Source organism: Neomonachus schauinslandi, chromosome 13, assembly GCF_002201575.2.
Source record: "Neomonachus schauinslandi chromosome 13, ASM220157v2, whole genome shotgun sequence".
NCBI lineage: Eukaryota > Metazoa > Chordata > Mammalia > Carnivora > Phocidae > Neomonachus > Neomonachus schauinslandi.
The window spans coordinates 36,330,151-36,355,980 of record NC_058415.1 but is presented as its reverse complement, the minus strand read 5'-3'; positions in this window follow the sequence as shown (position 1 = coordinate 36,355,980).

Here is a 25,830-nt window from a genome sequence, read left to right as displayed (position 1 = left end):
TTCTCTGCTTGACTTATTTCACTTAGCATAATCCCTTCCAGTTCCATCCATGTTGATGCAAATGGTGGGTATTCAACCTTTCTGATGGCTGAGTAATATTCCATTGTATATATGTATCACATCTTCTTTATCCATTCATCTGTTGAAGGGCATCTCCTTCCACAGTTTGGCTATGGTGGACATTGCTGCTATAAACTTTGGGGTGCATGTGCCCCTTCTTTTCACTACATCTGTATCTTTGGGGTAAATATCTAGTAGTGCAATTGCTGGGTGGTAGGGCAGCTCTATTTTTAATGTCTTGAAGAACCTCCATACTGTTTTCCAGAGTGGCTGTACTAGCTTGCATTCCCACCAACAGTGTAAGAGGGTTCTCCTTTCTCCATGTCTGTGACAATACTTGTTGTTTCCTGCCTTGTTAATTTTGGTCATTCTATCTGATGTAAGGTGATATCTCATTGTGGTTTGATTTGTATATACCTGATAGCTAGTGATGTTGAACATTTTTTCATGTGTATGTTTTCTTTGGAGAAGTGTCTGTTCATGTCTTCTGCCCATGTATTTACTGGGTTATTTGGTTTTTGGGTGTTGAGTTTGAGAAGTTCTTTATAGATTTTGGATACCAGCTCTTTATCCATAATGTCATTTGCAAATATCTTCTCCCATTCTGTCGGCTGCCTCTTAGCTTTGTTGACTGTTTCCTTTGTTGTGCCTTTTATCTTGATGAAGTCCTAAAAGTTCATTTTTGCTTTTGTTTCCCTTACCTTTAGAAACATGTCTTGAAAGAAGTTGCTTTGGCCAGTGTCAAAGAGGTTACCGCCGACAAATGCACAAGCTAACCTTACACCTAAAGGATCTGGAGAAATAACAGCAAAAAAGGCCTAAACCAAGAAGAAGAGTAACAATAAAGATTAGAGCAGAAATCAATGAAATAGAAACTAAAAGAACAGTAGAACAGATCAACGAAACTAGAAGCTGGTTCTTTGAAAGAATTAATAAGATTGCTAATCCTCTGGCCAGACTTATCTTAAAGAAAAGAGAAAGGACCCAAATTAATGAAAGCATGAATGAAAGGGGAGAAATCATGACCAATACCAAGGAAATAGAGACAATTATTAGAGCTTATTACCAGGAATGATATGCCAATAAACTAGGCAATCTGGAAGAAATGGATGCATTCCTGGACGCTTATAAACTACCAACACTGAAGCAGGAAGAAATAGACAATTTGAACAGACCAATAACCAGCAAGGAAATTGAAAGAGTAATCAAAAACCTCCCAAAAAACAAGAGTCCAGGGTCAGATGGCTTCCCAAGGGAATTCTACCAAACATTTAAAGAAGAAACCATACCTATTCTACTGAAGCTGTTCCAAAAAATAGAAATGGAAGGAAAACTTCCAAACTCTATGAGGCCAGCATTATCCTGACTCCAAAACCAGACAAAGACCCCATCAAAAAGAAGAATTGTAAACCAATATCCCTGATGAACGTGGATGCAAAAATTCTCACCAAAATACTAGCCAATAGGATCCAACGGTATATTAAAAGGATTATTCACCAAAACCAAGTGGGGTTTATTCCTGGCATACAAGGGTGGTTCAACATTTGCAAATCAATCAACTTGATAGATAACATTAGCAAAAGAAGAGACAAAAACCTTATGATCCTCTCAATTGATGCAGAATAAGCATTTGACAGAATACAGCATCCTTTCCTGATTAAAACTCTTCAAAATATAGGGATAGAGGGAACATACCTCAATATCATAAAAGCCATCTATGAAAAGCCCACAGTGAATATCATTCTCAATGGGGAAAAACTGAGAACTTTTCCTTTAAGATCAGGAACATGACAGAGATGCCCACTCTCACCACTTTTTTTCAACATAGTACTAGAAATCCTAGCCTCACCAATCAGACAACAAAAAGAAATAAAAGGCATTCAAATTGGCAAAGAAGTCAAACTCTCTCTCTTCACAGATGACATGATACTTTATGTGGAAAACCCAAAACACTCCCTCCCTAAATTACTAAAACTCATACAACAATTCAGCAATGTGGCAGGATACAAAATCAATGTGCAGAAACCAGTTGCATTTCTATACACTAACAGTGTGACTGAAGAAAGAGAAATTAAGGAATTGATTCCATTTATAATAGCATAAAAACCATAAGATACCTACAAGTAACCAAAACAAAGAGGTAAAGGGTCTATACTCTAGAAACTACAGAACACTTATGAAAAAAATTGAGGAAGACACAGAGAGATGGAAAAACATTCTGTGCTCATGGATTAGAAGAATAAACATTGTAAAATGTCTATGCTGCCCAGAGCAATCTACACTTTCAATGCAATCCTTATCAAAAGACCATCGATATTTTTCACAGGGCTGGAACAAACAATCCTAAAATTTGTATGGAACCAGAAAAGGCCCTGAATTGCCAGGGGATTGTTGAAAAAGAAAACCAAAGCTAGGGGCATCACAATGCCTGACTTCAAGATATATTACAAGGCTGTGATCATCAAGACAGCATGGTGTTGGCACAAAAACAGACTGATAGATTAATGGAACAGAATAGAGAGCCCAGAAATGGATCCTCAACTCTATGGTCAACTAATCTTTGACAAATCATGAAAGAATATCCAATGGAAAAAACAAAACAAAAAACAAAAAACAGTCTCTTCAATAAATGAAGCTGGGAAAATTGGACAGTCACATGCAGAAAAATGAAACTGGACCATTCTCTTACACCATACACGATGATAAACTCAAAATGGATGAAAGACCTACATATTGCTTCTCTTTTAATAGAATATAAACTCAATGAGTGCAAAGGCTTCGCTGCTTAACTGTACCCATAATTTTTCAATTTTTAATTTACCCCTTGTTTTGCTAAAGTCAATTTTCCAGTAGATTTCTAAAAAGTGGCTATAAGATGTAATTATTTGAAGGCTTGAGTGGCAGATCATTCCTTGAATCTACCCACCCATCCTAGGAATAATAACAAAGGCACTATTTTATAAGATCCAGTATGTTGTTACGAAATGATATATTTTTTTCCCTTTTATGTTTGTGTGAATTTTTTTTCATGTCCTTATTTCTGGACACTCTTAAGATCTTTTTTTTTTTCCTATTTTTGTGGGTCCCATCATTCTAGAAACTGGAATCCTTGGTTTCAAGGGAACTATTTTCTACAACTTTGTAGCCAATTTTTTCTACCTTTAAGTCTGTCTTTTTTTTTTTTTAATTTGAAATGTTGAAGATTTTGGATTGATAGTCCAAATTGTTAATTATATCTGTATTTTCCAACTGATTGTTTTTACCTTTTCCTACATTTGGAGAGATTTTCTTTAATTTATCTTCTCAACATTCTGGAGGGGATAGAAATATGGAAAAATTATCTTTATAATTTGTAAGGACTTCCTTGTTTTCTGAATTTCTTATTTATAGCATATCATTCTTTGTGTTTATATGCAACATTTTGCTTATCTTCCAAATAAGTTCATTTTTGAAGTTTTCTTTTGGTCTCTGTTTTTTAGGTGTTACTTTTTTAGTCCCTCTCATTTTTGGTGGAGCTTTTTCCTACATTGCTGGGGATCCCTAACTGCCCTTCCCTAATCAAGTGTGAGTTGACTGCATTGACAGAGCTGGTCACCTGGGGGTGTTTAAATGTCAATCTTACATCCTCAATGGGAGACTTACAACTCTTAGTATCTGAAATCCCTTTCCTTAGAATTATATATTTTGTCAAGATAGTTTTCTAAACTTTGGTGGGGGTATACTATACAATTGGGGTAGATGATATATACGTGGCTTCTAATTTTCTAGGAACCAGATAGGGAAAGAAAGATGAGGGTTCCATAATTTTATATGCAGTGATTTATGTAATCCCTCCTCTTCCTATTTTCTACAGTTCTTGGTATCTCCAAATCCCATCTGTTTTCCTGCAGGGGACAAGTACATGAAGATGTGAGAGATGAAAGTCAAAGTGCTTAGTGCTTTTTAAACAGATTTTCAACCAATCTCTTTTTTTTAAAGCTCACTGCATTAACCTTGTTTCTCAGCATTTCTCCATAAATGCTGAAATTTTCAGGGGTTCTGCAGGATTGTCTTCCCTTTTTATTATCATGGATGATGGATCATCATCAATGTGTCTTTCTGCACAAACCTAGGTGGTGACTTTATTGACTGGACTAAATCAGTTACCACTATATTTGGGTTGGTTTTCCAAAGCAGATCCTGAGGTGAGGAATTATTTGAAGTGGTTTATTAGGCAGTGTTCCCAAGAAAAGTTAGATAGTAGATAGTTGAGGCAGTGGAATGGGAAGGGAAGGAAGTGAAACAAGGATGTTGAATCAAACAAAATCCCCAAAGAATTTTTTAGTTTAATCCCACCTTAGAGCTCAGGAGACCCAGTGTTGATACAATAAGGGAGCATGGAAGTTGGTGTATCTAGACTCTCACAACTACCAGTCATGCTGCTCTCTGGTGTACACATGGAGTAGGTTCTCACAGCCTAGGAAACAGATCTCTCACAGAGATGCTAGTATTGTCAAAAGGGCATGAAGTGTCAGACAGAGCCACTGTGCATGAAAAGCAGATCAGAGGGAGTATGAATGTAGTACTAATAGCAACTAGTATGCCATTTTTCTATCACCATCTTACTTTTAAAAATTTGTTAAAATTTTGTGACTTTTTCTCTCAGTAATTTTTTGTATTACATTTTGTTTTGCTTTATTATATTCATGATGTCAATCTAATACATTTACTAGAATTTGCTAGGAGAAGTCTTAAGTTTCCTTTATTAATATATTCTACTTTTTTAGGAAAGAAAATACCATGCAATGGAAATAAACAGAAAATAATATGGACAATTTTAAGAGGAAAGAATAAATATTGGGGCGCCTGGGTGGCCCAGTCGTTAAGCGTCTGCCTTCAGCTCGGGTCATGATCCCAGGGTCCTGGGATCGAGCCCCGCATCGGGCTCCCTGCTCAGCGGGAAGCCTGCTTCTCCTTCTCCCACTCCCCCTGCTTGTGTTCCTGCTCTCACTGTGTCTCTCTCTGTCAAATAAATAAATAAAATCTTAAAAAAAAAAAGAATAAATATTATTTGTTGATTACTAAATACATGTATCAGGGTGCCTGGGTGGCTCAGTCAGTTAAGCATCTGACTCTTGATTTCAGCTCAGGTCATAAGCTCAGGGTCATGAGATCAAGCCCCGAGTGGGGCTCTGCACTGAGTTTGGAGCCTACTTGTGCACTCTCTCTCTCTAAAATATAAATAAATAAATACATAAATATATAGTAAATAAATACATATACCATATTAGTCAAAATACAGTTGTAATTTTTTGTCTTAGATCGGTCAAGTTGATCAAAAGTAATTGGGAAAAAAAAACACAAAAAGATGAAGGACAAAAGATGGCAGAACAAATTGAATTAACAGAATTGGAAATGCATCAAATTATGTTTTTCAAAAATTTATAAAACTAGATAGGAAATAATTTTAATGAAAAGACAATTACAGTTGAATTACAGAAATTTGGTCTATATATGTTATTAGAATTAGAAATGCCATCACTTACTAGCTAACCATTGATTTGAGAATTTTTTAAATAGTTAAAAATAGGGGCACCTGGGGGCGCCTGGGTGGCTCAGTTGGTTAAGCGACTGCCTTCAGCTCAGGTCATGATCCTGGAGTCCCTGGATCGAGTCCCGCATCAGGCTCCCTGCTCGGCAGGGAGCCTGCTTCTCCCTCTGACCCTCCCCCCTCTCATGTGCTCTCTGTCTCTCTCATTCTCTCTGTCTCAAATAAATAAATAAAATCTTTAAAAAAAAAAATAGGGGCACCTGGGTGGCTCAGTTGTTAAACATCTGCCTTCGGCTCAGGTCATGATCCCAGTGTCCTGGGATCGAACCCCACATCAGGCTCCCTGCTTCCCAGGAGGCCTGCTTCTCCCTCTTCCACTCCCCCTGCTTGTGTTCCTTCTCTTGCTGTCTCTCTGTCAAATAAATAAATAAAATCTTTAAAAATAAATAAATAAAATACCCTTGGTATTTCTTTCCATCTACCTTTCTGAAAATTTGTGGAAGAAAGCAAAAAATTATTATGATTTAAGAGGAACTCAAATTTATTCCCATTGAATGTAATGAACTGCATAATTGATTTTTCTGAGGGAGTGGCAAGTTCTATGAACATCTCCAATTTCATCCTCCCCTACCTCAAGTAAAGTGCCCCAAGAAGTTTAAATGTTTGTGGTTTGGTGGCGCCTGGGTGGCTCAGTCGTTAAGCGTCTGCCTTCGGCTCAGGTCATGATCCCAGAGTCCTGGGATCGAGCCCCGCATCGGGCTCCCTGGTCGGCGGGAAGCCTGCTTCTCCCCCTCCCACTCCCCCTGCTTGTGTTCTCTTTCTCGCTGTGTATCTCTCTCTGTCAAATAAATAAAATCTTTAAAAAAAAATAAATAAAAAATAAAAAATAAATGTTTGTGGTTTTAAGGTAAGCAAATGGGAATTGGCCCATTTCTTTATATTGCCCGTTGCTAACCATTCACAGAGAAAATGTATTTATTTTTATAGATACAGGTATAGATACACTATAGATATATATTTATATATTTGGTTCTAGTTTGAGGTTTAAAATGTTTTGGGGAGACAATAACAAAATTTGATAATATAATAAACCTTGAATATTACATAGGTTCTTAACTGCTTAATTACGTTCTGTTTATCTGATGGATCTACATGCTACTACATGTTCTCCACAAATTTTTCCTAGACAATCTTTTTGTGTTGTCTTGGAAATTGCCTACAGTTTTTAGGAAGGTGCTGAACATGCAATAGGTAATCAGTAAATAGGTGTTATCTGGCAATTAAAGAAACATGGCAATGTTTAAAATTTGAAACTCAAAAATGCTTGGGAGCAGAAAAATATCAAGCAGTTTTATAATTTTACACCACAAAATATATGAAACAGGAAGTATCTAAAAAAGTAGTATAGGAATTAATTATTCAACTTATTTCAAACTCATTTTTCTAAGTAATATAATTCTGAAGAAAATGAAACTATATTCAATTTATCTGCATCTGTTGTGGTTTTCTAGCACTTTAGGGAAGTTGCTGGTTCTTTAAAAAAAAAAAATGAAGAAGAAAATTTAAAACCACACAGTGGGCATTGTTTTCTCATTTATATCACTTAAAAATGCTACCATAATATATTTCCAAAACACATATCTAAGGAAACTTTAAAATTGTGTAGTCCACAAAACTGAAGTTAGTTATTTATGTGTATTGAATTGGCTTTTTTTTTTAACTGGCTTTTGATGAAAGATATATTACCAGGGGTCTTCCGAAATCAATCAGATATTACCTGAGAACTGGAAATAATTCAATGGATATGTCTCTGAGTAATGCCTTAATAATGCTTTTGTTTCTTTGCAAATTAAATACAAGCACTTCTATAGCATTTACTATGAGCCAGCTATTGCTTAAGCACTGTACATGTCCTAATTTTATAAATAGGGAAACTGAGGCACATGACAAATTTGTCAAGATCATAAGATAGCAACTGGTCAAACCAAGTGAATCAAACTATCTGGCTCCAGTATCCATGCTCTCATCTGGCTTTCAATTACTTCTTCTTGAAGAGCATCTCCTATGGCAATGAAAGGGAGGAGGAAACATTAATCACCAGGAATATCTTAGTGTGACTTCAGTTAGCAATAGCATTTCTTTTTTTATAGTAACATAATTTTTCTCAAACTAAGAAGATAAATATGAGAATACACAAGGAAATGGAGACAGTAGTTAAGTGCCTCCTGGAGGCAATGGCCAGAGGTAAGTGGTCAGTGTGGTCTATTGGGGCTTAAATTTGGAATGAAAGAATAGAAAAGACTGGGAATATATAAGATAGGACAAGTGATGGATTGATTTTTAAATATCCAGAATGTTTCTGAGGGACCGACCCTTAAGAATGAGGAAGAAAAGGAGAAAAGAAGGCAGAATAATTTGAATTAACAGAACTGGAAATTCATCAATTTTTGCTTTTCAAAGAGTCATAAGTCTATATGTCTTTTCACAAATAAACCACTACATAGATTTATGAAGTTCTAGTTCATCCAGCACTGTCTATGGGCTTTTTGCCATGGAAGAGTCAAAATTTCTCATGGAATCCAATTTAGATTTTTAGATAGTTTCTGATATGAATATGATGGCAAGGTCAAGAGGCTTCACTTTGCAAGGATCTTTTAGAATGAGAAATTTGGCAGCTCAACACCATGGTCCAACCAACTCACTAACCAAGGCTATGTTTGCCAGCTATCAAAGGCCAATCAAAGTGTTTAGACCAAAGGGAGGAGTGAACACCATTCAAGTGTGTTATTTGATGAATCACTTGTGAAAATATTCTTTGGAATTCTAAGCCTTAGCAAAAACTTTAACCCATGCTGAAAATATCTAAAAAAGACTTCCTGTATTTTCCCCTAAATCAAAATAAAATATTTAGGGAGTACTTTTATTCTTATATTCAGATTTTTTCTGTTTTGGTGATCATATTTCTTATAATTTACTGTAGTCATTAACTAACAATATTGTCATCTGAGTTAGTGATATTTAAGTCAATCCAGTGTATTTTTTATAGCCCAAAGTAATATACAAGCATTCAGTGTGAAAGATGAGTGTGGGGATCAACATGGCAAAAGACTGGAAAAAACATGCATGTATTGTTAGCTTAAATGGAAAAAAAGTATGCTTGCAGAGAATAAATAGTCATTCTTCCTTTGACAGAAAGTATCTGAATGGATATGTTCCCTTTTTTTCTAAAATGAAACACTGGTTTATGAATTACTTAATCCTTTAATCCAGATCAAAATTCTTTAATCCTGCTGAGTATAGCCCAAAATGGGAGTTAAGAATAGTATTTCAAATGCATTCATAATTATGTCAATGAAAGTGTAGTCCTTGTCCAGGCTGATCCTGTTCTCCATTGCTTTTTAGACTTTCATCTGTTCCAGATAAACAAATAAACAAACAGATTAGCAGAGAGGGATTGAAAGAACTAAGAAAGTAAATTTTTGTTTTCATCAATATTGAAAGTATAATCTAAACTACTCTTTTATTTTTTTTATTTAGACGTATGTTTAGGATTTTAACGGTGTATTGTTGAACAAACTGTTTATTACAATTACTGATAATGATAATAATAATAACAATAATAATAAAAATAATAATTTAAAGTTGGGATATAGAGTTTGAATGTTCCAAAATATTGACTAGAAAATATCTTACTAGACAATAAATTAACTCTAACCATAATAACTGGTCTGAAAAGTGCTTCATAATTTTTTAGTGCTTTTGGTTTTCTCTTTAACAAATGGGTATCCAGAAATGCACAGTCTTCTGCTTGACTGAGAAAGTAAAATACATGTTTCTGTATGTGAGTAGAAGACAATGTGTTATTAAATGGTGGTTACCTAAAAGGAGTTTCATATATATCTGTTGAGTGATTAACTATTTCATCCTGATCACACTAAATCATTGGGCTGCTAGAGTTCTTCCTATGATTCGATATGATATATTTTTTGCAGTCATCCTGTAGAGTTCACCTCCAGTTGGAAACTTCAAATAATTTCATATTGGTATTTACCATTTCATAGCATTTTTCCCCTCACCAACTGTGAGGAGTATAGGAAAGATATCTAAAATATGTAACATATAAAATTGCCTTCATATTTACCTCAATTAAAATCAAGGCTTTTGCGGGGGGGTGAGGCGGAGCAAGATGGTGGAGGAGTAGAAGACCTGGATTTCATCTGGTCCCAGGAATTCAGCTGGATAGGGATCAAACCATTCTGAACACCTACAAACTCAAGAGGAGATCGAAGAAAAGAATAGGAACAAATCTCTGAACAGAAAAGCGACCTACCTTCTGGAAGGTAGGACCTGCAGAGAAGTGAATCTGAGGCAATATTTGGGAGGTTAGACGGCGGGGGAGGGGGTCTCTGTGGGCCACTTCTGGCAAGTGATAGAGCTGCGGAGCACAAAATCAGAACTTTTTGAAGTCGGCTCCGCTGAGGGACGTCGCTCCAGTGGCTAAGGGGGGGTGGAAACCTCGTGGGACATTATGGTCTCAGGACCCTCGGGGTCACAGAAAGACTGGGTGTGCCTGAGTGTAGCAGAGCTCCCAGGTATCGGAGCAGGGAAGCTGGCTGCAAAGACGGAGCCAAGGCGTGGGATCTCAGCTCAGGGGTTGCCATAAACTGTGATCCGCAGCACAGTCGGGCCACTGCTCCTCCAGCAGGGACCCAACAAGTGGCAGATCTGGGGACACTCCCCTTCCTCCCCTGGGAGGAGTGACATGGGATCTCACCGCAGGGATCTGCTGGGTTTGGAGACTCCACATGGGGTCGTGTGCTCCAGGTCTCCTACTCCACCATCTTGCTCCACCGCACCCCCCCCCAAAAGCCTTGATTTTAATTGAGGAAAATATAAAAGCAATTTTATATGTTACATTTTTTAGATACCTTTCCTATACTCCTCACAGTTGGTGAGGGGAAAATGCTGTGAAATGGTAAATACCAATATGAAATTATTTCTGTACATATAGAAAGGCTCAGTCACAGACTGGGTGAGCATGGAGTGCAGGCAGAGACGGGAGTGATTGACTGCTTTTCTCTGGAGCGCACTGAGGAGCGGGACCTGAGTTCTCAGCTCCTTTGGGGCGGGGATTGGGAGGCCGCCATTTTCACTCTCATCCTCCGGAGCTGTAAGGAAAGCTTGCAGGAAACAAAAGCTCCCGAGAGCAAACCCAAGCAGATTACTTAGCCGGGACCAGGCAAGGGCAGGGCAATTCTGCCTCTGGCAAAAACATTTGGGAGCCACAACAACAGGCCTCTCCCCCAGAAGATCAGCAAAAACAGCCAGCCAAGACCAAGTTTAACGGTCAATGAGAATGTCAGAACTCCAGCGCTAGGGTAATACTGCACTTAGAATTCATGGCTTTTTTACCATGATTCTTTAGTCTTTCAAAGTTAATTTTTTTTTAACTGTCTTTTTTTCTTTTTTTTTAATTTTTCTTTTTCCCTTTTTCCACCAACATCTTATCAATCCCTTTTTAAAAAACATTTTTATTTTTCATTTTTAGAGTCATATTCTATTCCTTCATAGTAGTTACCCATATTTTTGGCATATATATATAAGTTGTTCTCTCTTTAAAATTTTGAGATAATTTCTTCTAACAGATCAAATATACCCTAAAACTCTAGTATATGTTTTTTTTCTACTCCTCTGCCTGATCATATTCTCTCCCTTTTTTATTCTTTTTTAAAATCCTCTTCTTTCTTTTTTCAAACAACTTCTTATCAATTCCTTTTATAAAATTTTTTATAATTTCCATCTTTACAGTCATATTCTATCCCTTCATCATATCAACCGTTATTTTTGTACATATATAAGTTTGTCTTTCTTTAAAATTTTGGGTGGCACATTCTACTAATAGACCATAATACACCCAAAATCTAGTGTGTGGTACTGACGTATATACCAGCCTGATCATATTTGATCACATTCTGTTTTTTTTGTTGTTGTTCTTTTGTTTTGTTCTGCTTTTGTTTGCTTTTATCTTTATCTTTTCCTTTTTCTTTTTTTTCCTTTTTTCTTTTTCTTTTTCTTTTTTCTCTGTTTCCATTTCTTTTCCCACTGCTTCAGGTCTTTTCTGAATTGTTTAGAGTATATTTTCTGGGGACGTGGTTACCCTGCTAGCATTTTGTTCTCTCATTAATCTATTCTCCTCTACACAAAATGACAAGATGGAAAAAATCACCTCAACAAAAAGAACAAGATGTAGTACCGACTGCCAGGGACCTACTCAATACGGACATTAGTACGATGTCAGACCTAGTGTTCAGAATGATGATTTTAAAGATACTAGCTGGGCTTGAGAAAAGCATGGAAGTTATTAGAGAAACACTTTCTAGAGAAATAAAAGAACTAAAATATAACCAAGTTGCAATCAAAAAGGCTATTAATGTGGTGCAATCAAAAATGGGGGCACTAACTGCTAGGATAAATGAGGCAGAAGAGAGAATCAGTAATATAGAAGACCAAATGATGGAAAATAAGGAAGCTGAGAAAAAGAGGGATAAACAACTAATGGATCACGAGGGCAGAATTCGAGAGATAAGGGATACCATAAGACGAAACAACATTAGAATAATTGGGATCCCAGAAGAAGAAGAAAGAGAGAGAGGGGCAGAAGGTATAATGGAGCAAATCATAGCAGATAACTTCCCTAATTTGGGGAAGGAAACAGGCATCAAAATCCAGGAAGCACAGAGAACTCCTCTCAAAATCAATAAAAATAGGTCAACACCCCGACATCTAATAGTAAAACTTGTGAGTCTCATAGACAAAGAGAAATCCTGAAAACAGCTCAGGACAAGAGATCTGTAACTTACAATGGTAGAAATATTAGATTAGCAAAAGACCTATCCACAGAGACCTGACAGGCCAGAAAGGACTAGCATGATATATTCAGAGCACTAAATGAGAAAAATATGCAGCCAAGAACACTATACACAGCTAGGCTGTCATTAAAAATAGAAGGAGAGAAAAAAAGCTTCCAGGACAAACAAAAACTAAGGAATTTGCAAACACCAAACCAGCCCTACAAGAAATCTTGAAAGGGGTCCTCTAAGCAAAGAGAGACCCTAAAAGCAACATAGACCAGAAAGGAACACAGACAATATACGGTAACAGTCACCTTACAGGCAATACAATAGCACTAAATTCCTATCTTTCCATAGTTACCCTGAATGTAAATGGGCTAAATGCCCCAATCAAAAGACACAGGCTATCAGAGTGGATTAAAAAACAAGACCCATCGATATGCTCTCTGCAAGAGACTCATTTTAGAACCAAAGACAGCCCCAGATTGAAAGTGAGGGGGTGGAAAACCATTTACCATGCTAATGGACACCAAAAGAAAGCTGGGTGGCAATCCTTATATCAGACAAATTAGATTTTAAACCAAAGACTGTAATAAGAGATGAGGAAGGACATTATATCCTACTTAAAGTGTCTATCCAACAAGAAGATCTAACAATTGCAAATATCTATGCCCCTAACATGGGAGCACCCAATTATATAAGGCAATTAATAACAAAAGCAAAGAAACACATCGACAACAATACAATAATAGTGGGGGACTTTAACACCCCCCTCACTGATATGGACAGATCATCTAAGCAAAAGATCAACAAGGAAATAAAGACTTTAACTGACACACTGGACCAAATGGACGTCACAGACATATTCAGAACATTCCATCCCAAAGCAACAGAATACACATTCTTCTCTAGTCCCCATGGAACATTCTCCAGAACAGATCACATCCTAGGTTATAAATCAGGTCTCAACCGGTACCAAAAGTTTGGGATCATTCCCTGCCTATTTTCAGACCACAATGCTTTGAAACTAGAACTCAATAACAAGAGGAAAGTCGGAAAGAACTCAAATACATGGAGGCTAAAGAGCATCCTACTGAAGAATGAATGGGTCAACCAGAAAATTAAAGAAGAATTAAAAAAATTCATGGAAACCAATGAAAATGAAAACACAACTATTCAAAATCTTTGGGATGCAGCAAAGGCAGTCCTAAGAGGAAAGTATATAGCAATACAAGCTTTCTCAAGAAACAAGAAAGGTCTCAAGTACACAGCCTAAACCTACACCTAAAGGAGCTGGAGAAAGAAGAGCAAATAAAGCCTAAACCCAGCAGGAGAAGAGAAATAATAAAGATCAGAGCAGAAATCAATGAAATAGACACTAAAAGAACAGCAGAAGAGGTCAACGAGACTAGGAGCTGGTTCTTTGAAAGAATTAACAAGATTGATAAACCCCTGGCCAGACTTATCAAAAAGAAAAGAGCAATGACCTAAATCAACAAAATCATGAATGAAAGAGGAGAGATCACCACCAACACCAAAGAAATACAAGCAATTCTAAGAACATATTATGAGCAACTCTATGCCAGCAAATTAGATAACCTGGAAGAAACGGATGCATTCCTAGAGATGTATCAACTACCAAAACTGAACTAGGAAGAAATAGAAAACCTGAACAGACCTATAACCACTAAAGAAATTGAAGCAGTCATCAAAAATCTCCCAAAAAATAAAAGCACAGGGCCAGATGGCTTCCCAGGGGAATTCTACCAAACATTTCAAGAAGAATTAATACCTATTCTTCTGAAACTGTTCCAAAAAATAGAAATGGAAGGAAAACTTCCAAACTCATTTTATGAGGCCAGCATTACCTTGATTCCAAAACCAGACAAAGACCCCATCAAAAAGGAGAATTACAGACCAATATCCCTGATGAACATGGATGCAAAAATTCCTACCAAAATACTAGCCAATAGGATCCAACAGTACATTAAAAGGATTATTCCCCACGACCGAGTGGGATTTATCCCTGGGCTGCAAGGTTGGTTCAACATCCGCAAATCAATCAATGTGATACAATACATTAACAAAAGAAAGAACAAGAATCATATGATCCTCTCAATAGATGCAGAAAAAGCATTTGACAAAGTACAGCATCCTTTCTTGATCAAAACTCTTCAGAGTATAGGCATAGAGGGTACATATCTCAATATCATAAAAGCCATCTATGAAAAACCTACAGCGAATATCATTCTCAATGGGGAAAAACTGAGAGCTTTCCCCCTAAGGTCAGGAATGTGACAGGGATGTCCACTATCACCACTGCTATTCAACAGAGTATTGGAAGTCCTAGCCATAGCAATCAGACAACAGAAAGAAATAAAAGGCATCCAAATTGGCAAAGAAGAAGTCAAACTCTCTCTTTGCAGATGATATGATACTTTATGTGGAAAACCCCAAAGACTCCACGCCAAAAGTGCTAGAACTCATACAGGAATTCAGTCAAGTGGCAGGATATAAAATCAATGCACAGAAATCAGTGGCATTCCTATACACCAACAACAAGACAGAAGAAAGAGAAATTAAGGAGTCGATCCCATTTGCAATTACACCCAAAACCATAAGATACCTAGGAATAAATCTAACCAAAGAGGCAAAGGATCTGTACTCAGAAAATTATAACATACTCATGAAAGAAATTGAGGAAGACACAAAGAAATGGAAAAACGTTCCATGCTCATGGATTGGAAGAACAAATATTGTGAAGATGTCAATGTTACCTAGAGCAATCTACACATTCAATGCAATCCCCATCAAAATACCATCCACTTTTTTCAAAGAAATGGAACAAATAATCCTAAAATTTGTATGGAATCAGAAAAGACCCCGCATAGCCAGAGGAATGTTGAAAAAGAAAAGCAAAGCTGGCAGCATCACAATTCTGGACTTCCACCTCTATTACAAAGCTGTCATCATCAAGACAGTATGGTTCTGGCACAAAAACAGACACATAGATAAATGGAACAGAATAGAGAGCCCAGAAATGGACCCTCAACTCTATGGTCAACTCATCTTCGACAAAGCAGGAAAGAATGTCCAATGGGAAAAAGACTGTCTCTTCAACAAATGGTGTTGGGAAAATTGGATAGCCACATGCAGAAGAATGAAACTGGACCATTTCCTTACACCACACACAGAAATAGACTCAAAATGGTTGAAAGACCTCAATGTGAGATAGGAGTCCATCAAAATCCTAAAGGAGAACATAGGCAGTAATTTCTTTGACCTCAGCCGCAGCAACTTCTTCCTCGAAACATCACTAAAGGCAAGGGAAGCAAGGGCAAAAATGAGCTATTGGGACTTCATCAAGATAAAAAGCTTTAGCAAAGCAAAGGAAACAGTCCACAATACCAAAAGACAACCGACAGAATGGGAGAAGATATTTGCAAATGACATATCAGATAAAGGGCTACTATCCAAAATCTATAAAGAACTCATCAAACTCAACACCCAAAGAACAAAGAATCCAATCAAGAAATGGGCAGAAGACATGAACAGACATTTTCTCAAAGAAGACATCCAAATGGCCAACAGACATATGAAAAAGTGCTCAATATCACTTGGCATCAGGGAAATCCAAATCAAAACCTCAATGAGATAACACCTCACACCAGTCAGAATGGCTAAAATTAACATGTCAGGAAACGAAAGATGTTGGTGGGGATGCAGAGAAAGGGGAACCCTCCTACACTCTTGGTGGGAATGCAAGCTGGTGCAGCCACTCTGGAAAACAGTATGGAGGTTCCTCAAAAAGTTGAAAAATAGAGCTACCATAGGATCCAGCAATTGCACTACTGGGTATTTACCCCAAAGATACAAAAGTAGGGATCCGGAAGGGTATGTGCACCCCGATATTTATAGCAGCAATGTCCACAATAGCCAAGCTGTGGAAAGAGCCAAGATGTCCATCGACAGATGAATGGATAAAGAAGAGGTGGTATATATATACAATGGAATATTATGCAGCCATCCAAAGGAATGAGATCTTGCCATTTGCAACGACGTGGATGGAACTGGAGGGTATTATGCTGAGCGAAATAAGTCAAAAAGAGAAAGACATGTATCATATGACCTCACTGATATGAGGAATTCCTAATCGCAGGAAACACACTGTGGGTTGCTGGATTGGGAACGGGATGGGAGGGATGGGGTGACTGGGTGATAGACACTGGGGAGGGTATGTGCTCTGGTAAGCGCTGTGAATTGTGCAAGACTGTTGAATCTCAGATCTGTACCCCTGAAACAAATAATTCAATATATGTTAAGAAAAAAAAGAAGAAGAAGAAGAAGGTAGCAGGAGGGGAAGAATGATGGGGGGGAATTTGGAGGGGTAGACGAACCATGAGAGACAATGGACTCTGAAAAACAAACTGAGGGTTCTAGAGGGGAGGGGGGTGGGAGGATGGGTTAGCCTGGTGATGGGTATTGAGGAGGGCACATTCTGCATGGAGCACTGGGTGTTATGCACAAACAATAAATCATGGAACACTACATCTAAAACTAATGATGTAATGTATGGGGATAATATAAGAATAAAAAAATTAAAAAAAATAATAAATAAATAAATAAATAAATAAATAAAAGGAACCCAAAAGACTTAACAGAGGCTAAAGCTTCTCATGCAGTTCTTGAAATTTTTTCTTTTGGGCCTTGAGAGAAATCTGGTCTCTTTTAATATGGGGATATCTGAGGATCCTTGAGGGAGTTCTGGACCTTATACCAAATACGTTGATACAACAAATCAAGAACAAAGACTGAGAAGTATTGTTAAGACTTATGGAGTCACCTCTTGCGGGTGTCTGCTCAGATTTCACTCCCCGGAGAGGCCCTTCCAGACCACCATATATAAAAACACCATTTCCATCATTCTCTATTCCTTCACTCTGCCTCATTTTCCCCCCAAGCCATTTATCACAACAATAAACAATAAGCCTGTTCCAGATTTCAGAGCCCCAGCCCAGTGAGTGTGACGCTGCCCATCCTATCACTGAGGGCATGGACTGAATCTGTGTGCTAGGTGCGTGGAGAACAGAATGAGCAGAGTTCTGCTGTGCACGCCCCCCAGAGCCTAGCTCAGAGTCTGGAAGCATATACGCTTCCTAAATACACTTCTGGGCTAAAGAACGGGAGACCATTAGGAAGTACGCTTCTGTACCTCAACTTTGTAAATCATGTTAAACTTCAGGATTTCTGTAGGCACTTGTTTAGAAATAAAATGAGATTCATCCAAAAAAAAAAAAAGGAGAATTACAGACCAATATCTTTGATGAACATGGATGCAAAATTCTTACCAAAATACTAACCAGTAGGATCCAACAGTACATTAAAAGGATTACTCACCACAACCAAGTGGGATTTATCCCTGGGCTGCAAGGTTGGTTCAACATCCGCAAATCAATCAACGTGATACAATACATTAACAAAAGAAAGAACAAGAATCATATGATCCTCTCAATAGATGCAGAAAAAGCATTTGACAAAGTACAGCATCCTTTCTTGATCAAAACTCTTCAGAGTATAGGGAAGAGTGTACATACCTCAATATCATAAAAGCCATCTATAAAAAACCTACAGCAAATGACAGATGTTGGCGGGGATGCGGAGAAAGGGGAACCCTCCTACACTGTTGGTGGGAATGCAAGCTGGTGCAGCCACTCTGGAAAACAGTATGGAGGTTCCTCAAAAAGTTGAAAATAGAGCTACCATACGACCCAACAATTGCACTACTGGGTATTTACCCCAAGGTACAAATTTAGGGATCCGAAGGGGTGCATGTACCCTGATGTTTATATCAGAAATGTCCACAATAGCCAAACTGTGGAAAGAGGCAAGATGTCCATCGACAGATGAATGGATACAGAAGAAGTGGTATATATATACAATGGAATATTAAGCAGCCTTCAAAAGGAATGAAATCTTGCCATTTGCAATGATGTCAATGGAACTGGAGGGTGTTATGCTGAGAGAAATAAGTCAAAGAAAGAAAGACATGTATCATATAACCTCACTGATATGAGGAATTCTTAATCTCGGGAAACAAACTGAGGGTTGCTGGAGTGGGGGGTGGGGTGAGAGGGATGGGGTGGCTGGGTGATAGACATTGGGGACGGTATGTGCTATGGTGAGCACTGTGAATTGTGCAAGACTGTTGCATCCCAGATCTGTACCTCTGAAACAAGGAATACAATATATGTTGAAGAAGAAGAAGAAGATAGCATGAGGGGAAGAATGAAGGGGGAGGAAATCGGAGGGGGAGAAGTACCATGAGAAACAATGGACTCTGAAAAACAAACTGAGGGTTCTAGAGTGTAGGGGATTGGGAGGATGGGTTAGCCTGGTGATGGGTATTAAAGAGAGCACATTCTGCATGGAGCACTGGGTGTTATACACAAACAATAGATCATGGAACACCACATCAAAAACTAATGATGTAATGTATGGTGATTAACATAACAATAAAAAATCAAGGCTTTTGATACCCAGCATAGTTAGAGGATTTACTTAGTCCTAATATTATTGGGGAATAAGAATTAAGTGATAATAATGTGTTCCAAAGTACTTATTGTGAGCTTAGTAAGTGTCATTCATTGATTCTTTCCTTAAGAAGACAATCCAACTAATAAATCACACACTCAGGAATTAATGAGTACACCAGGAAGTACAAATAGCAGCAACCACAAAAACATACCTAGCATACCATATTCAAAATTGCTAAAAACCAAACACAAACAGAAAACTTTGAAAGAAGCCAGGGATTGAGGGTGTACCTTACCTATAAAGGAGCAAGATAAGAATTATAGAGGACCTCTCATCACAAACTATACAAGCAAGAAGAGAATGAAGTGAAGTATTTAAAGCGCTGTGTATTGTGTAAGACTGTTGAATCACAGACCTGTACCTCTGAAACAAATAGTACGTTAGATGTTAAAAAAAAAAAAAAAGGTAGGAAGGGAAAAATGAAGTGGGGGGATTCAGAGGGGGAGACGAACCATGCGAGACTATGGACTCTGAGAAACAAACTGAGGGTTCTAGAGGGGAGGGGGATGGGGGAATGGGTTAGCCTGGTGATGGGTATTAAAGAGGGCATGTACTGAATGAAGCACTGGGTGTTATACGTAAACAATGAATCATGGAACACTACATCAAAAACTAATGATGTAATGTATGGTGATTAACATAACATAATAAAGAAAATAAAGTGTTGAAAGAAAACAACAACAACAACAACGAATACTAAACTAAAATTTTACATCAAGGAAAATTATCTTTCTAAAGGAAGGAGAAACAAAGATTGTCTCCACAATTAAAAAGTGAGGGAATGTATCATAATTCCTGTAATATATATTAAAAGTATTTCAAGCATAAAGAAAATAACATTGGGTAAAGACTTGGATCTACAGAAGGAAAGGAAGAAAGTCAGAGAAGGAATGAATGGAGATTTTTTTTTCTTTTTCTTCCTCTAAATTGACCTAAAGGATAACTATCTCAAGCAATAATAGAAATGCCAGTTTGATATATAGATTCAACACAATTAAGATGCAATGAAAACTCAGCAAACTATTTCATGGATATTAAAAAAAGGATTCTAAAATTTATATGGAAATGCAGAAGGCACAGAATAGTCCATACAATACTAAGAACAAAATTGGAGGCATCACACTACCCAATTTCAATAATTATAAGGCTACAGTAATCAAAACATTGTGGTATTGGTTAAAATAAAGACACTAGAATTATAATATAAATAAGATATAAGCATAGAACAATAAACACAAAACATAGAACATAGACTATAAAATATAGACATTGCAACTAAAATATAAATCAGTGAAACAAAATATAAGTCCAGAAATGACCCATGGAAACATAGTCAACTAGTTTTTAACAGTGGTAAAGACACAATTCCAAGGAGAAAGGATTGTCTTTTCAGCAAATAATGCTGGTACAACTGGATATCCATACACACATATACACACATGCACACAGATGAACCTAGACACATACCTTACATATTTCTTAACAATAATGCAAAGTCTATTATTAACTTAAATGTAAAATTCAAAACTGTACATTTTCTAGAAAAAAAGTAGGAGAAATTTTTATATGATGTTCAGTTTGGTGATTATAAACTCAACACCACCAAAAGCAAAAAACATGAAAGAAAACTAAATATGTTGAGCTTTATCAAAATGAAAGATTTCTTCTCTGAGACATTGGTAAGAGAACCAAAGTGTCCCTGCAGATGAGGAAAACTATTTTCTAGACACTTATCTGATAAAGACACATATCTGATAAAGGATTTATATTTGAAATGCACAAAGAAATCTTAAAATCAATAAGGAAATAAGCAACCCAATTAAAATTAGGCAAAAACTTTATTTCACTTAACATAATACCCTCTATGTCCATCTATGTTTTCACAAATGGCAAGATCTTATTCTTTTTGTGACTGAGTAATATTCTGTTGTGTGTGTTTATGTGTACATATAAACATCTCATGTCTTCTTTATTCATTTATCTATTGACGGACACTTGGGTTTTTCCATATCTTGGCTATTGCAAATAATGCTGCAATAAATATAAGGGCACATATATCTTTTCAATCTAGTGTTTTTATTTTCTTTGGGTAAATTCCAGGTAGTGGAATTTTTGGATCATATGGTATTCCTATTTTTATTTTTTGAGGAGCCCCCATATTGTTTTCCACAGTGGCTGTACCAATTTATATTTCTATCAACAGTACACAATGGTTCCCTTTTCTTCACCTCCTCTCCAATACTTATTTCTTGTGTTTTTGATTCTAGCCATTCTGATGGGTATAAGGTAATATCTCATTGTGGTCTGGTATGCATTTCCCTGATGATTAGTGATGTTGAGCATTTTTCATGTGTCTCCTTGGCAAATACCATATGATTTCACTTATGTGTGGAATCTAAAAAATAAAACAAATAAACAAAAAGCAGAAAGAGACCCATAAATACAGAGAACCAACTGATGTTTTCCAGAGGGGAGGTGATGAGATGATGGGCAAAATGGGTGAAGGGGAGTGGGAAATCCAGTCTTCCAGGTATGGAAGGAAAAACTCATGGAGATAAAAGGTATAGCATAAGGAATATAGTCAATGGTATTGTAATAACATTGTATGGTGACAGATGGTAGCTACACTTGAGGTGAGCTATAGTATATAATGTATAGACTTAGTAAATAACTATGTTGTACACCTGAAACTAATGTAACCTTGTGTGTCAACTATACTTCAATACAAAAAATAAAAATAAAAGTAAAAATAAAATAAAAAATAGGTAAAAGATCTGAACAGATACCTTACTGAAGAAAATATACAGATGACAAGCATATGAAAATATGTTCAATATCATTTCATACTAGGGAAACACAAATTAAAACAATAATGAGATGCCACAACTTATGTAATAGAATTGCCCAAATAAAAAAAATAATGACTAGTACTATTTGCTGGTGAAGATGCTAAGGGGCACGTGGCTGGCTCAGTCAGTAGAGCATATGACTCTTGATCTCAGGGTCATGAGATCGAGCCCCACTTTGGGTGTAGAAATCACTTAAAATAAATAAATTTCTCTAAAAAATAAAAGAAGCTGAGCATTAAAAACCCTCATTCAAGCATGATGGGAGGGCATAGTGGTGCAGCTACTTTTGAAGACAGTTTGGTAGTTTATTCAAAGCTAAACATAACCCTAGTATATGATCCAGAAATCACACTCCCAGGTCTTTACCCAACTGATTTGAAAACATTTCTACACAGAAATCTGCACTTGAATGTCGATAGCAGTTTTATTCATCATTACCAAAATTAGAAACAACCAAGATGCCCATCAGAAGTGACTGGTTGGGGCGACTGGGTGGCTCAGTCCATTAAGCATCTGCCTTCAGCTTAGGTCATGATGCCAGAGTCCTGGGATGGAGTCCCATGTCAGGCTCTCCACTCCCTTCTCTCTTTCCCTCTGCCCCTCACCCTGCTTGTGCTCTCTCTCTCTCTCTCTCTCACTGTCTCTCTCAAACAAATAATAAATAAAATCTAACAAAAACAAAGAAATACCTAGAAAATAATAGTGGTACATCCATACAATGGAATGTTATGGAGCAATAAAAAGGAATGAACTAGTGTAAAGACATGGATGAATATTAAAGGTATATTGCCAAATGAAAATAACAAATCTGAAAAGGCTGTATGTCTTAAGCTTACAACTTTATGGCATCCTAGAAAAGGAAAACTATAGATATGGTAAGCAGTTCTATGCTTGCCAAGACTTTGGGGAAGAGGAAGTTAAATAGGTGAAGAGCAGGGGATAAATTAGTGTAATAAAGTTATTCTGCATGATACTATAAAGTTGTATAAATAACACTATCCATTAGTCAAAGCCCATAGAACTTTATAGCACAAAGAGTAAATCTTAATGTATGAAACTTCCAAAAATCCCTTAGGGATATGGGGAACACAGGAGGGAATGCAGACTGTGTAAAGAATCTACTACAGATATATGAAACAGTCTCACTAAATAAGGTGGGGAAAATACATGTTGCCCTAGGAAACAGCAGAAAATAAGACTAAAGAAAAAAAAAACTGCATAAAAGCTATAAAATTTCCCACTCAAGTATCACTTGCGGCACAGTAACTTCCTTCTAATAAAGTACTTAATGAGAAATAGGGTGAAAGAGTAACTTTACAGTTGTTGACAGACACTACGTCAGCCACATGATCAAATTGAACATTCCCAATGATGACATGTTGATTGTATGTATGTACCCTTGATACCATGTTATAAGAATGTCACTTGACTTCTGGTCTTTCACCCAAAAAAACCATAACCTAAGTTTAATCATAAGAAGAATAGCAGTCTCATTCTAATAAAGGGACAGTTTGAAACACATCTGACCATTAATCTTCTAAACTGTCAAGGTCATCAAAAACAAAGAATATCTGAGAAATTATCACAGCAAGTAGGAGTTTAAGGAATCATGATAACTAAATGTAATGTGGTATCCTGGATAGGGTTCTGTATAGAAAAAACATTAGGCAAAAACCAAGGAAATAAAAAGAAAGTATGGGAGCGCCTGGGTGGCTCAGTCCTTAAGCGTCTGCCTTCGGCTCAGGTCATGATCCCAGGGTGCTGGGATCAAGCCCCGCATCGGGCTTCCTGCTCAGCGGGAAGCCTGCTTCTTCCTCTCCCTCTCCCACTCCCCCTGCTTGTGTTCCCTCTCTCACTGTGTTTCTCTGTCAAATAAATAAATAAAATCGTAAAAAAAAAAAAGTATGGAATTTACTTAATAATTATGTATTGATATTAATTATGACAAATGTACCACACTAATATATTAATATAGGGAATGCTGGGTGTGGTGTGTATGGGAATTTTCTATACTATCTTTGAACTTTTCTGTAAATCTGAAGCTATTCTAAAATTATAAGGATATTTTTAAAAAATGAAGAGAGAATACTTTTTTATTTTATTTTATTTTATTTTTTAAAGATTTTATTTATTTATTTGACAGAGAGAGACACAGTGAGAGAGGGAACACAAGCAGGGGGAGTGGGAGAGGGAGAAGCAGACTTCTTGCTGAGCAGGGAGCCCGATGCAGGGCTTGATCCCAGGACCCTGGGATCATGACCTGAGCCGAAGGCAGACACTTAATGACTGAGCCAGCCAGGCGCCCCAAGAATACCTTTTTAGAAATACTGAAACTAGAATGGGAAAATCAGAAAAAGGAAGTAAGAAATATTAAAGGACTCTTACATGGAAAAAATAATATTCCCACGTGGGAAACTGGATCCCAGAAATTGAATAAAAACCAAATATGTAGGCAAATATAAAATCTTTTTTCTAATCTTTAAAATATAATTTGATGTCTTCATCAAAAATAATTGTTTTGTGATGCTTAGAGAAAACTTAGATGTAAAATGTATGACAGCAACAGCAAAAGGTGAGGAGTAAAATGGTAATATGCCAATGTAAGGTTCTTAGAATTTACATGATGGTATAATATTACTTGAAGACAGATTGTGATCAGTTGAAGGTGTGCAATATAAACCCTAACTGACCATTAAACAAAACAAAAAGCGATAGCTAATAAGCCAACCAAGTTTACAAAATGAAATGATTTAAACAAACAAACAAACAAAAAACCTCTTTCTTCAGAATGCAGAAAAATAGGAAGATGAACAGGACAAAGGGACATTTGGAAAATAGAAAAAGGTAAGATAGTAGATTTAAATCCAACTATGTCAATAATCACATTAGATTAAATGGTAAATACCCTAATTAAAAGGTAGAGATTGTCAGATTGGAAAAATCTATATCTATATATTAAATACAACAAAACCAATTAAATTTAAAGGTATAAAGTAAAAAGATGAAAAAATATACCACACAAATAATAATCAAAACAAAATTGAAGTAAAAAAGAAAATTGGAGTAGTTAATATCAGTAGTTTGCTCTAGATTTTAGAGCAAAGAATTGTCATATGAATAAGACTTTATGGATAAGACTTTCATTTCATAAGTTCATCAAAAGGACATAGCAATCCTAAAGATTAATGAATGCAATAAAAAAGATGGAAAATACATGAAGCAAAAACTGATAAAACTGCAAAAAGAAATAGACCAACTCACAATTATAGTTGGAGACATCCCAATAATTGAGAGAAAATTATGACATAAAATCAGTAAGAATATGGAAGACTTGAACAGCCTATCAACATATTTGACCTAATTGATCTAGGAAACATTCTACAAAACAGTGTAGAATGCATATTATTTTTTTTTTTATTTTGTGATGTTATGTTATTCACCAGACATTACATCATTAGTTTTTAATGTAGTGTTCCATGATTCATTGTTTGCGTATAACACATTATTTTTAAGGCAACAAAGAACTCTTATCAGGATACACCATATTCTGAGCAATAAAATTACCCTCAATTATATGAAAGGGCTCAATCTGAAAACTGTGGTCTCTGATTATAATAGAAATAAGTTCAAAATGAATAACAAAAGACATTTTGAAGATTTCCAAATATATGGGTATAAAATAACACATTTACCAGCAGCCCAACACCAAAAAAGAAAGGGAAATTAGAAATTATTTTGAATAGAATGAAAGTGAATATACAACATGTCAAAATTTATGGGAGGGAGCTAAAATAGGGCTTAGAGGGAAATTTATAGCACTAAATGTCTATATTAGAAAAGAAGAAAGATCTCATATTAATGACCTAGTATTCTACTTAACAAAGCAAAAAGGAGAAAAGAAGAAGAAGAAGAAGAAGAAGAAGAAGAAGAAGAAGAAGAAGAAGAA